We start from the raw sequence: 14,080 nt of genomic DNA, 5'->3' as shown, positions 1-14,080 counted from the left end.
ACCTCAGTTGTGGTGAAAGAAGGTTTTGAGGCTCTTTGGGTTCACCAGTTAAAGATCCTCTACTTCCCCTCAGCCACCCACAATCCGCCTACAGTGAGGTCTCATTAATTGTAAGAGGGTACACAGGCACTGCTCCAGAAGCCACAGACAAAAAGGCATCAGGAGCTTAAAAAAGAAGAGCTATGATAATCATGAAATATTTTGACAGAAAAAAAGATTTGTCTATTAAAAATACGGCTACAACTTTGGGGTTTTATTCTTATAAACTAAGATATAATATGTCTGTGTACAAATTATATGAAGAGATGAAAAGGCTGTAAACATGCAAAAATATATCCAGATACAGATATTTTATAAATTGGAAAAATAGTATTTTGTTCTATTAAATGGTTTATCATAAATTATCTTTTTATAGACGAGATTTAAAATGTCATTAAATGTCAACTGACACACACACACACACACACACACACACACACACAAACATGCACATTTTTTCCAGAAACAAAATTTCTGGAAAACTTTGCCCAGCTACATGCTTGTTATATAAGAAAATCTTGCAAAAGAAAATCATGTATCATTCTTTTTTAATATGTATTTTTATTGATTTGAGAGAGAGGAAGGGAGAGGGAGAGAGAAACATTGATGTGAGAAAGAAACGCTGATCATTTGCTTCCCATACTCACCCCGACCACGGATCAAACCAACAGCCTGGGTATGTGCCCTGACTGGGAATGGAACCCGCAACCTTTCAGGGCACAAGATGACCCTTAACCAACTGAGCAACACTATCATTCTTAATAGCCAGAACTCTCAGAGTTAAAATCTCTCTCTTGATGGTCAGTGAATGTGCCTTCCCTGAAGCCCATTTCGGATTGCTTTAAAAATGTCCCCTCAGGAGACATCTGTAATACTTGCAACAATAAAGATACATTTTTAAAATGCCCCCTCACTTACTCCTTCCATGAGGACAATATCCTAAAAGTGTTCTAAGTAAATATTTTCTGCCTTGCAGGGGAAAATGTACACTGCAGTTTTTTCCCAAGTGTATCAAGTCTACAGAGCCTTAGCAGGACTTACCATCAGAAGGACTGAGACCCACACCCCCAACTGAATGGGGCAAACCACTTTATTTATAGTTTTAGAACATAGTTTTCTGTGCACTTCTAAAACTCATGGTTTCACATATTTACATTTCAAAGCCGTTTTTTAATCCAAAAGCTTTTGAGGCCAGACAGGACTGTTAAAGATACCTAGAATCCTGCAGTCAGAAAGGGACAGGCTACTGAGAGAGCTAACTGTGCCCAATCTGTTCAGTGCCATCTTCAAATCCAAATGGCTGAGGTCAGAGCTGACAGGGTGGAAACCAGACCTGTTCCTACATCTAACAATCGAGTGCTATTTTCTGGACCAAATAAAGAACCATCAGTGACTGTAGTTCAAAATGAACGGAGGAACGGAAAGCACCACAGATGATTTTTAAACATATTTAACAAAAGTGTTCAACCTAGAAAGGGTTCTAGATAGGTACTTTGGGCAAGTATAGGTTTAGGATGAGAGTGCTGTTACCGGTTAAAACATACGGAGAACCCTTTTGTCATTTCCTGCAGACCCTTCATCAAGTTCTTTAGAATCTCCTCAATGGTGGTGAATCTTTGTCAGTTAAAAGTTTCTTTCATTTGAGGGTGGGTGGGAAGAGTTTAAGCGGTATGATGGGGATACTGAAGTAGCCAACAATCTTTGGAAGGACAATCCAGTGAGTAAGGCTGGTTATTAAATTTGGTTAGTGCTGTTTTGCATTCCACACCCCTCTGTCAGAAAAGGACAGGTCCGTCGGGCAGATCATCAGCAAGGACATAATTGAACTCGACAACACATCAATCAACTGGAGGTAACAAACATCTATAGACTACTTCACCCAACAACAGCAGAACACACATGCTTTTCCATCTCACATGGAACATCCCAAAGATTGATCACAGTCTGTGCCATAAAAAGACAGCCTGGATCTGGGGTGACCTCTCCCAGAGGGTGAGGTTCCATTCCTAGCCCTGGGTTCCAGGAAAGAGCTCTATAAAGTGAGTTAGCCCAGGAGAGGTGGACAACAACGTGAGGACCGAGGAAGTATCTGATGTGCTTAGGATGCAGAAGAGAAAACTTAGAAGGTCTAGGATGGTTAACTGTCTTCAAATATTTGAAATGAGTCATGAGAAAAGTAGAGAAGATATGTTGTATGTCAAAGAGAAGATCTCTGGCTGCAGATTAGAGGAAGGCAGTTTCATCCTGACATGAAGAACTTAAACCAGCTGCACTGTCCAGCCCGGGAAGGCCACCTTGCCCATACGGCCAACAATGGGCACTCCTGCACCACAAGGGCTAGACGGAAGTCAGGTGACCGCTGCTCAGGGAGCCCTGAGAGACAGCGCTGCAGCTGGAGTCAGAGGACAGGCCAGATGACCCCCAAGAGCCCGGTCCATAGTTAGTCCCCAAGTGGGGCATCATGGAGTTTTGAGACTGATTTTCCTTCACAGCTCATACACCATCTCTTGGGCTGTTGGGTGTTTTTTTTTTAATAAATGGCCTTATCTTCTCCCAAAGATCGTTACCCATGAAATTCCCTTTCACATTTGTGAACTAACATCTTTTCCCAATTTCCACACTGCCTTATTCACTAACCCCCAGTCCTCTTTCTAAGATATTAGATAACAGTTAACTTGGTCAGAATGCCAGCTTCAGGTATTGTTTTCCTGTATTTGTCTCCTTCCTGTAATTGTCTCACTGTGGCTCCTTAGATTCTGAATCTCCTTAATGAGCTGCTGGGTTAATATTGGCCCTTTGCCCAGTGTGGGGTTTCCCCAGTCTAGAGGTGTGAAAAGACACATCACAACCTGTGGCACAGGGGAAGTCCCATGGCCTCTGGAGAAAGCTGAACTATTTTATTTTAAATATTAAACAGAAGAGAAGCTTGACTAATGGGTGTGGAAGAGAGGGGAATTTTCAGTTGTGAAATATTGACTAGGTACTATTTTCACAATAAAAGATCACTTATCTTCATTGACTCATACATATACATCTCTTTGATCAATCTGTTCTTTTATCAACTGTCCACTTTTCTGACAGCACCATCAGAAGAGCCAGACCCAGGGGTACTGGCATTACAACTAGGTTATACATTAGCATCTGGACTGGGCAGAGAACATGTGATTGCTTTCCTAAAATACTGAAGAAATCTTAGTTGCAGGCAATGCCTAAATGTTTACCACATACCAAAGGTCTTGGACAAAGTTTTGAATAACTTCCATACATTAACATTTCACTGACAAATGAAAGTGAATTCTGGAATGAATTTTCTCACTTTCTGTGGACTGAAATGACACTCCTCAAGGCATCTAGGTCCTTTTAAAAATTTTTCATATAACATCCTCCTTTTACAGACCACAGGAGGAAAATCTGGAAAAGAGTGTATGTCTGGTCAAGGCTATGTCTACTTGTAGTCCAAGTGCATGGCGTAATGAAACAAACAGCTTGCACGGGTCTACAGGCATACCGGGTTCTACTGCACTTTGCTTTATTGAACTTCACAGATATTACATTTTTTACAAACTGAGGTTTGTGACAACCTTGCATCCAGCAAGTTTACTGGTGCCATTTTTTTCAATAGCACTTGCTCACTTTGTATCTCCATGTAACATATTGTTAATTCTCTCAATTTTCAAATTTTGTATCACTATTCTATTTATTATGGTGATCAGTGATCTTTGATGTTACTACTGTAATTGTTTGGGGATGCCACAAACAGTGCCCATGTAAGACAGTAAACTAAATTAATAAATGTTGTATGTTCTGACTGCTCCACCGCCTGCCGTTCCCCATCTCTCTCCCTCTCCTCAGGACTCTTTATTACCTGACACACAACAATATTAAAATTAGGTCAACTAATAAACCTACAATGGCCTCTAAGTATTCAGTGAAAGGAAAAGTCACACATCTCTCACTTTAATTCAAAAGCTAGAAATGATTATGCTTAGTAAGAAAAACATCTCAAAAGACAAAAGTTGAAAGCTAGGTCTCTTGCACCAAACATTTAGTCAAGTTGTAAATGAAAAAATAAGTTCTTGAAAGCAATTAAAAGTGCTACTCCAGGGAACACGTGAATAAGAAAGTGAAACAGCCTTGCTGCTGATATGGAGAAAGTTTTAGTGGTCTAGATAGAAGATCAAACCAGCCACAGCATTCCCTTAATCCAAAACCTAACCCAGAGCAAGGCCCTAGCTCTCTTCAGTTCTATAAAGACTGAGAGAGGTGAGGAAGCTGCAGAAGAAAAGTTTGAAGCCAGCAGAGATATTCATGAGGTTTAGGGAAAGAAGCTGCATCCATATCATAAAAGTGCCAAGTGAAGCAGCAAGTGCTGATGTAGAAGCTGCAGCAAGTTATACAGACGATCTAGCTAAGATGATTCATGAAGGTGGCGACACTAAACAATGGATTTTCAATGTAGACCAAAAAAACACAAAGCCTTATATTGGAAGACGATGCCATCTAGGGCTTTCATAGCTAAAGAAGAGAAGTCAAAGCCTGGCTTCAAAGCTTCAAAGGTCAGGCTGACTCTCTTGTTAAGAGGCTAATGCAACTGGTGACTTTAAGTTGAAGCCAATGCTCATTTTAAAGTCCTTGGGCCCTTAGAAATTATGCTAAATCTACTCTGCCTGTGCTCTATAAAAGGAATATAGCCTGAATGACAGTACATCTATTTGCATGGTTTACTGCCCATTTTAAGCCCACTGTTGAAATCTACTACCCAGAAAAAAACAATTCAAAATATTTCTGCTCATTGACAATGCACCTGACCACCCAAGAGCTCTACTGAAGATGTACGATGAGATTAATATTGTTTTCATGCCTGTTAACAAAACATCCAATCTGCAGCACATGGATCAAGGAGTAATGTTGACTTTCAGGCCTTATTACTGAAGAAACACATTTCCTAAGGCTAGCACTGCCACAGATAGTGATTCCTCTGAGGGATCTGAGCACAGTAAACTCAAAATCTCCTGGAAAGAATTCACCAGGCTAGATGCCATTAAGAACACGAGTGGCTCATGGGAAGACGTCAAAGTATCAACATTAACAGGAGCTTGGAAGAAGCTGATTCCAACCATCGTGGATGACTTCAGGGGGTTCAAGACTTTAGCGGAGGAACTGCAGATGTGGTAGAAATAGCAAGGGAACTAGAATTAGAAGTAGTCCCTGAAGATGTAACTAAATCGCTGCAGTCTCATATAATTTTAAAGAATGAGGAGTTGCTCCTTATGGGTGAGCAAAACAAGGTGGTTTCCTGAGATAGAATCTGCTCCTGGCGAAGATGCTGTAAAGATTGTTGAAATGACAACAAAGGACTTAGAATATTACATAAACCTGGTTGGTAAAGCAGTGGCAGAGTTTGAGAGGACTGGCTCCAATTTTGAAAGTTCTGTGGGTAATGCTGTCAAGAAGCATCTCATGCTACAGAGAACTCATTCACAAAAGGAAGGGTCAACTGATGTGGTACACTCCATTGTTGCCTTATTTTAAGAAATTGCCACCCCAGCCTTCAGCCACCACCACCCTGATCAGTCAGCAGCCACCAACGTCACAGCAAGACCCTCCACCAGCAAAAAGTTTATGACTTGCTGAAGGCTCAGAAGATGATTAGCATTTTTTAGCAATAAAGTATTTTTTTCTTAATCCTCATGTGAGGATATTTTGTCCATTGCTTTTCAGAGAGAGTGGAAGGGAGAGAGAGAAAGAGAGAGAAAGGTCGATATGAGAGAGGCACATCAATCGGTCACCTCCCACTCCCGCACCAACTGGGGCCAGGGATTGAGCCTGCAACCAGGAATCAAACCCAGGACTCTTCAGTCTGCAGGCCGACACTCTAACCACTGAGCCAAACAGGCTAGGGCAATAAATTATTTTTTAATTAAAGCGTGCACATTGATTTTTTTTTAGACACAATGCTATTGCACATTTAATAAACTACAGTACAGAGTAAACATAACTTTTCTATGCACTGGGTAGCCAAAAAATCCATGTGACTTGCTTCATTGCAATACTATGTGCTTCACTGTGGTGTCTGGCACTGAACCTGCAGGGCCTCCAAGGTATGTCCGTACTCAGCTATCAACCGGCTGGGATGAAGAATCAGAAGTACCTTGCTTTTTCTAAAAACTAACAAAGGAAAGTTCCTGGTTAAAGAAATTAGCATGAGGAGATGGAGGAGACAGGAGGTGGAAGATGTTAACTCTAAGCATCTGGAGCCACAACTAGGGGCTGAACTTTAAGAATCCAGGCCAGGAGAAAGGAGTGGGGTCCAGAGCCCATAGCGTCCTTGGCTGCCCCATTCCTATTTGTAACATGTACATAAGCTGAGTCTACTGAGAGCAACAAATTTGTCTCCCTGGGACCACGTGCGTTCTTCCTAGGCTTATACCAAAGGGATGAAGGGAAAAAACAGGATAACACCAGGAAAAGACAAGAGGGTCTAGAGGATACGAGGTATGATTACTAATACAAAATTATCTTTAGTACACATAAAAATGCATGCCCCAAAACTCGTTTATTCAGGCTACCACGCTCACTCCTGCCTCTGCCAGGAATGTCTGACCCCGACCTTGCCACGGCCGGCTCCGTCCTGCCTTAGTCGAGTCTGGCTCAAAGGCCACATTCACTGAGAGGACTTCTCTCGGTGTCCCAGCCACGCAGTCACCTAGTGACCTTCGCTCGGTAGTCTTTATCCCAGGACTCCGGGAGTTTTGAAAGTACCTTGTCCCTTTGTTTTCTTTCTGTCCCCCTTTCCAGAATGTAAGTTCCACGCAAACAGGAACCTCGCCTGTCTTGTCACTGTCGCATCCCTCACCCACAGAGGAGTATCTAATCCGCGGAGTGGGTGTTTCCTACACTTGCTGAATGAATACATGACCGAATCAATGGTGAAAAGTTCTGAGTTTCTGCTAACTCAGCACTATTGTCTTGTTTTTAATGGACTTTCTAACAAATTTCCTTGTGAAGAAAACCTCATTCCCCAATAATACCGGGTAAAGGAAGCATATAAGTGGGAAAGCCTGTTGTCATTTAGATTATCTAAGTAATTTAAGGAATAAAAACCTCTAAGTACATGCTATTATTAAAAAATACAAACTACCAGACTATAAATCACTCATAAAATTCTCTGTTACTTACTGTTTCTGGCTAATACACCATTACTTCATCTTTCTTCTGACTCCCAGGGAGCTGCTGCACGTAAGGACCACTTCTTTCTTTTTTATTTTACTTTTTCAATTACAGTTTACATTCAACATTATTTTGTATTCGTTTCAGGTATATAGCATAGTGGTTAATCATATTTACTATTCAATCCCCAACACTTCCACTACCCTCCTAGCACCATACATACCTATTAGAATATTATTGACTATATTCCCTCTGCTGTGCTCTACATCCTCGTGACTATATTTTGTAAACAGCAATCTGTATTTCTTAATCCCTTCACCTTTCTACCCATCCCCCCAACCCCCTCTTCTCTGGCAACTGTCAGTCTCTTTATTTCAATAGCAACCCGGGAAGAGTAAAACCAGTAACTTTAAGTCTACCAGGTGCTTTACTTTGCACTCAGAGCATCATTTTCACCACCTTCATTGTCTGAAATGATTTCTCTTTTATCCACCCCATTCCCCCATGAAATCTAAGCAGGGCCCCAAATCCTTCATCCAGAAGCACCAGAAGATTGGTGCTATGTAAATCTATTATTCCACCAACAGGATTTCTTGCTATACAAATGTGATTTGCACATGCTGAAAGAGTCACCTGCTAGTGTGAAAATTCAGCAACTAGTAAGAAATACCAGAAGGACTTTTCTTCACAGACAAAATAAACACTGCAGTATGAAGTGCACTTTGTGAAATAAATAATTAGAAGCCGGGTGCCAAATGGCCAAAATAAAAATAGTTGCATCCACCAGGCTTCCTAAATTCTTTATGAGAGACTAAGTCGTACAGTGGGACCACGGCTAAATGGAAAATTCATTTTCACTAATCCCGTTCACTTAGATACTTCTCTGCTTTAGCTTTAGAGCAAGAAAACTGCACCAGTAACTAAAGTCCACTTCATGCATTTAAAATAAAACGTGTCAGACAGTGGCTGGCCGCCTGTCCCTGGTGTCCAGCTGTGGGCTCCCCAGTGTCCGTGCGGGAGAGAACACGCGGTGGGGCGACCCAGTCAGGGGCAGCCTTCTCAGACCCCCTGCGCTAACCAAGTAGAGGGGCCCAGGAGAGCACCCAGCAGCCCCGCGGGACCCAAAGGACCAGCGAAACATTTGAGGCAGAAGGAGCCACCTTGTAGCACCCTTTCTGGCTTCAGGTAAACTTGTCAGTAACACACATGGAGCAAGAGTGCGCTCTTCTCGCGAAGGTGCGTGAGCAGCCAGGGGCAGGCGAGCTTCCCGGGGTGCCCCCGTTGCCGGGGACAGGAGGGGACGCCAGGTGCCATGACTGATCACAGATTCTCGCATGGGCTGATTTCTTTTACAGTTTATTTTAATGCTTCCTACCTGGTGCTCAGGAATCTAAATAAGACTGTTTATCTCCACCCCCTCCTTTTTTTAATAGAAAGAAAAAAAAGAAGAAAGCAATTCAGAATCCACTCTTCCAGCAATTGGGCAAATTACACATTAAAGCAGCATTTCTGCACCAGATTTCCTTTGCTCCTCCACAGTGCTGTCCTCACCCAAAACGTCCTCCCATTACCATTTCTTCTAGGAGAGTATTCCACGACGTGCCCTGCTTGGAAGAGTGCAAAAGGACTAAGCCCCACAGCCACTAACGTGTGAAGATATTCATGGTACAGACTGACATCCGCAGAAGGGGGCTGAGCCGGAAAAGATTAACCAAAGAACTTGTATGTATATATGTATAACCCATGGACACAGACACGTGTGGTGAAGGCCTGGGGGAGAGGCGGAAGCAGGGAGGAGGGGGTCAGTGGGGAAGGAAAAGGGGACATCTGTAATATTTTCAACAAAGGTAAATTAAATTTTTTAAAAATGCAAAAACAAAAAAAAAAGATATTCATGGTATCATCCTTGGTTTTGCTAAAAATGAGGAAGTGGCCCAGGTGGCACAGTCTGGACTCCCACACTCTGCTTGAACTCCAGGGCTTCTGTCACTTTATCTCTTACAGGTTTGGTGACCATACTAATCAATCCCAGTAAGACGCAGAGCCTGAAGCAGGAGTTTATCAAGAAACTAAAGTGTCCAGGTTCATTTTTTTGCAAAATTTCAAAGTAAATATTGTATATTTAGATCTAGTATTGTCTTGCAAAATGTTTGTAGGAAGTTCCTTTGGTCAACAACTTATTAAGTAAAGCACTTTATTAGTAATATAATGTAGGGAATTGCTGCAAAATCTATAGAGTGTCCTGATAGTAAACCACCACTTGTTCTGGTCTGTGGCATCCCATGATTGTCCTATTGACAACATCCAATAATTTCTGTAACATGCACTGTGTATGTTTAGAGACATGTAATCTAAGGAGAACTGTGCGGCATGATTCCGACTGTCCTAACCATGTCAAGACAGGTTCGCCTAGTGTGAGTTGGCCGTTTTCATATTCAGTCCCCAGATTTCTGTTCGCCTTTTAATGTTTGTAATAGTTTACAAATGTCTGAATAAATAGGCGCCAGGGTAGCTAACAATAAATAATAAAAGGTACCTTAAGTAAAGATAATGTGAATTCAGAATAATTAAGGATCTTTCGTAGTTACTATTCCTTTGGAATAATTTAAACTTCTATTTAGTGTTTTACCTTGTCTGTAATCACCACCCTGTGAAATCATGAATATCTATTAGTATATGTCTGGTACTGGGGTTTTTTAAAGCCCTTGCCCTGGCCAGGTGGCTCAGTTGGTTGGAGCACTGGCCCTTACACCAAAAAGGTCGCGGGTTTGCAGGCTGACCCATTAAAAAATGTGGTCTGAAGGATCTTTTCAGTGCTTTCTGTCCGCTTTCATCATTCCTTTTCCCACACACGGAGCTTGCTGCCCACTCACCCACCAACTCTCAACTCCCAAGGGAATTCTCCTCTGAGTCCTTGTCGTGAAGGACCTGGTCATAAAAATAAATAAATAAAAAGTAGGTATATGTTAACAAAATGCTAGTTTTTGGCTGAAAACTAGCTTCAGTTTTAGTGTAAAGGGATGCTCCTCTCAGGAATATTTGCATTTTAAAAGGAAAATTTTTTCGCAGAGTTCAAACTTCCAATGATACAGCAGGCCATTGGAATTTGCGAGCAGAAGCGTTCTTCCGGTGCCCCCCAAAACCACTCCAAACTGGAAGTCAGCAGGGCTCTGGTTCTTTTGTTTTATTTATATTAAGACTTCACTTACTAAAGGGTATCTAAACATCCAGATTCAACACACTTCATTTTCTTTATACTAAAATGATTTTAAAGGAACTAATTTCCAAGTTCTTATTCCATATTATTATAAACCAGGGATGATCTTGTCCCCCAGCCTGGGGACTTTTGTCACTATCTGGAGATATTTATGGTTGTCACGTGGGCAGCCGTTGGTGCTGCCGTCATCTAGTGGATAGAGGCTGGGAGTGTTGCTAAGCACCCCAGGACACACGGGACAGCCCCACAATAAAGAGCCAGCCGATCCAAAACGTCAACAGTCCGAAGCCGAGAAACCCTGCCTTACATGAACTAACTGCTATAAAGTCAATATTTGGGTAATATAAACACTAATGCCAATGAAATTACTGTGCCCGTGGTAAGAATAAAAATCACCATCAATTGGAAAGATTTACACTATTTTCTTAATATTGCTGGAACAGCTTCATTCTGGCTCTGAATTATTTAAATTACTTTTTCAAAACAGTCAATTGAATAAAATGAAGAGGCTTTATATAGTTCACTAAGTTATGTTGGAAATGAGAGTTTTAATTTAAATTGGCATTTCTGAAACTCTAATTGCTAGTTATTACTGGGGGAAAAAGAAAAAAACATATTTCTAAGATCAGCCAGATGGGAAGTCTCAAGATAAGAAATTATAAGCCAATGTGCATATTCCAATCACCATAAAATTCTGTTTATACATCTTTTATTCTACTTAAGTAGTAAGCAGACACATTGCTTAAATTTAAACTACTATTTACTGGCTAATTAATTTTCTAATAAATCTGATTGGATTATTAATAAGTATAACAGTATTTTTTTATAAGAACACTCTGTATGTTAAGGACTCTATAAATTCTATTGGAATCAGACTGGTTTCTGAATTAGCAAATGATATCTTGTTGTAGATGGATAGTCTGCCTGCAGAAACATAAAATATTCATCTTTCAAAACCCATTTCTGGCTGATATATAATGAAGTATTTCAGTTTACATGCCCAGAACCAGAGCAACACAAATGTCTTCCTGACATTGACATTAAGTCACAGGAACATGACCACCGTGTCCTTGGTAGCTTCTGCTTGTCCACATCTGAAAGCTTTTCCTCCCTTTCTCACACCCTTCTCTTCCTTTTCTCTTCTGCCATCCTTCCCACCCCCAAGAAATGGCAGGTGGATGGAAAAGACTTGCAGTGGAGGGATGTGAGGGAAAACCACAATGATTCCTTCAGTCATCCCTGAGACTGAAAACTGTCTCCAAACAGGAAAAAACAGCCAAGCGAGGGCTTTTACTTACTGAAATTTATCTCAAGCCCTTCCAAACATAAGAATCTTCAAGCCACAGTGAGGCTCTTTTTTGAGGGTGTTGCTTTTGGTAGATTTATGGAACTGTTTCCTTTTATTCAAGTCTGCTGCAAGAACTCCAAATTGAGGTACATCTCTTGCTAAGTTGCTTGGGTTTGACAAATAAAGCAATCATCAAAATCAAGGAGTGTGCACTGCTTTTTAAAGCCCTATTTGTTTGACATAATATAGCAGCAGGATGGCTACGCAAATAAATGGCATTACTTAACATAATCACTTAATGTTGTGCAACCAACCTCAGGTCTCACTGCTTTATCGCTTGCAAAGAGTTCTCCGATAATAAAGTTGATTGTTAGTGTGAAGACATAAATTGTTCAGTAGTTAGAGTTGTTAATGAAAGCAAAGGAACACAAAAAAAGAAAAAATAGGTTTGAGCAGCCCCAATTCACTACTAATTGTTTGTGCATTCATTATAGGCTGACCAGGGCTAATTATCTAATTAAACTAAAGCTCTGCTGCTTTAGAGGAATTTCTCCGAGCTGTGATGTTGGCTGTCAATTACCTCAGCAGGTCCTGTTGAAATGTGTAGTTAACTCAAGGCATGTTTTGCTTTTCTCAACAGCACTACATGGCACTCTTGTTGCATGGTAATTTATGCTTAGAATGAAAAAAAAAAAATGCTTTTCCTTAAAAATAATGTGGAAACTTAATAATGGTAAGCATTATTTTAAACAAGAGCTCTTGCTCATTTTAGTCAATGATTTATATTCAGGAAATGTCAAAATAATCTGCTTTAGGTAGAAATGACACAGACAAAAGAGAAATAAAATATCATTGCGTGCATGTTACTGAGTGTTCTCAAGTGTTGCTTTTAAAAATACATTTTAAAAGTGTCTTTTATGGTGCTCTGCAGTATTTTACAGTATTAAATTATATTACTTAATTTCATATAATTACAATTTTTAAATTCACAGATTTTTTTTTAAAAGCTGGAAGAAAAGTAGTAAATCATCTAGACTAAATTCTTCACTTTATAAACAAGGGATCTGAGGTTCCAAGAAGTGAAATGACTCACCCAAAGTCACACAGCAGGTTGTTAGAACCAAGACTAGAACTGGCAACCCCTCAAGTCGATTGTTCTTTCTTCCTTCATTCCTGCTGTTCCACTTTCAAATTGTACTGTCATTTATCATGCTTTCCCTAAAATGCTATCTATAACGGAGTATCTAGTTGGACAAGATTTTTAGTTTATTTGGGTTATTTCCCAGAAGAAGGCTTTGATGAGTAGCATTTCATTCTTCTAGAAACATGTGTAACTAGTACTGTGGCTATTGATTCCAAGTCAGTTAAATGCCCGAGGATGTATCCTGAGGTATATACTCAAAAGAGCAGGTTTTTAAAAAACGTATTATTTGCCTTGTGCAACTATAAAAGGACCCTTTGTGGTGGATTTTATTAATCAGAGGGATCAAGCAATTAAATTGCATCCTATTTTGTTCCTAGGGAATTTGATCCTAAATTGGCAGACCATTAAACATCAAGCAGTGCTTCCCACGCATCCCTGAGAGAGGCATTTCCCGAGAAGGTGCGATCTCACTGCGAGGAGCTGTGCCCATCTTCACTCCCTGCGGTCGGAGGGTTCGGGGTCCCTTCTCCACCAGGGCTCAGGGCTCTGGAACCTTCCCTGCCCCGCTCGCCGGCATTTCCAGGCAAGCGCCGGCAAGGAACGTACAGTTCCTTTCCGCCAAGTTAAAGAAGATGATTTTCCCTTTCGCTACCTCTTAAAGATGAACATCAACTTGTGATTCAAATCCATTAATTAAAATAAATATAAAGTAAACATCTCCTTCCGCCAACAGGAGAAGGACAGATGGGAAAGTGGAGGAGGTGGAGATAGCTGATGTCTCCAGAGAGAAAGAAAAGAAAAACAGAAGCATGAAACTGGGGGGTAAAGTTAATTAAGAGCGGTAAAGGGCGTTTGGATTTAATGTATAGTTCAGAATTCTTCTACGTAAAGGAGGAGAGGAAAACCTCCTCTAATACCAGAATGGTAGGGGAGTGTTACAATCTTAAATCGCCTCCCAAAATGGTAATACCTGGCCTTGGTAGTGCTTCAGAGCACAGCAAAGCCTCTTGTTCTCACTGACTTGTGAAAGCTGTACCTTTCCCCTCAACCTCCCTGTGCGGGCTCCTAATTTTTTATTTCTTCCTCCCTTGCATCCCATTGCCTGAAATAAGACACTAGCAAGAAAGAGAAAAAAGGAATCAACCTAAGTCTTTTTTCATCCCAACCCTGCATACGCTGGTCTATGGAATCACACCGTTAAAAAACAATGTCTCCAGCCCGG

The sequence above is a fragment of the Miniopterus schreibersii genome (assembly GCF_964146895.1).
Source record: "Miniopterus schreibersii genome assembly, chromosome: 14".
Taxonomy (NCBI): Eukaryota; Metazoa; Chordata; class Mammalia; order Chiroptera; family Miniopteridae; genus Miniopterus; species Miniopterus schreibersii.
The sequence above is the reverse complement of the archived record's forward strand: the minus strand, read 5'-3'. Positions refer to the sequence as shown.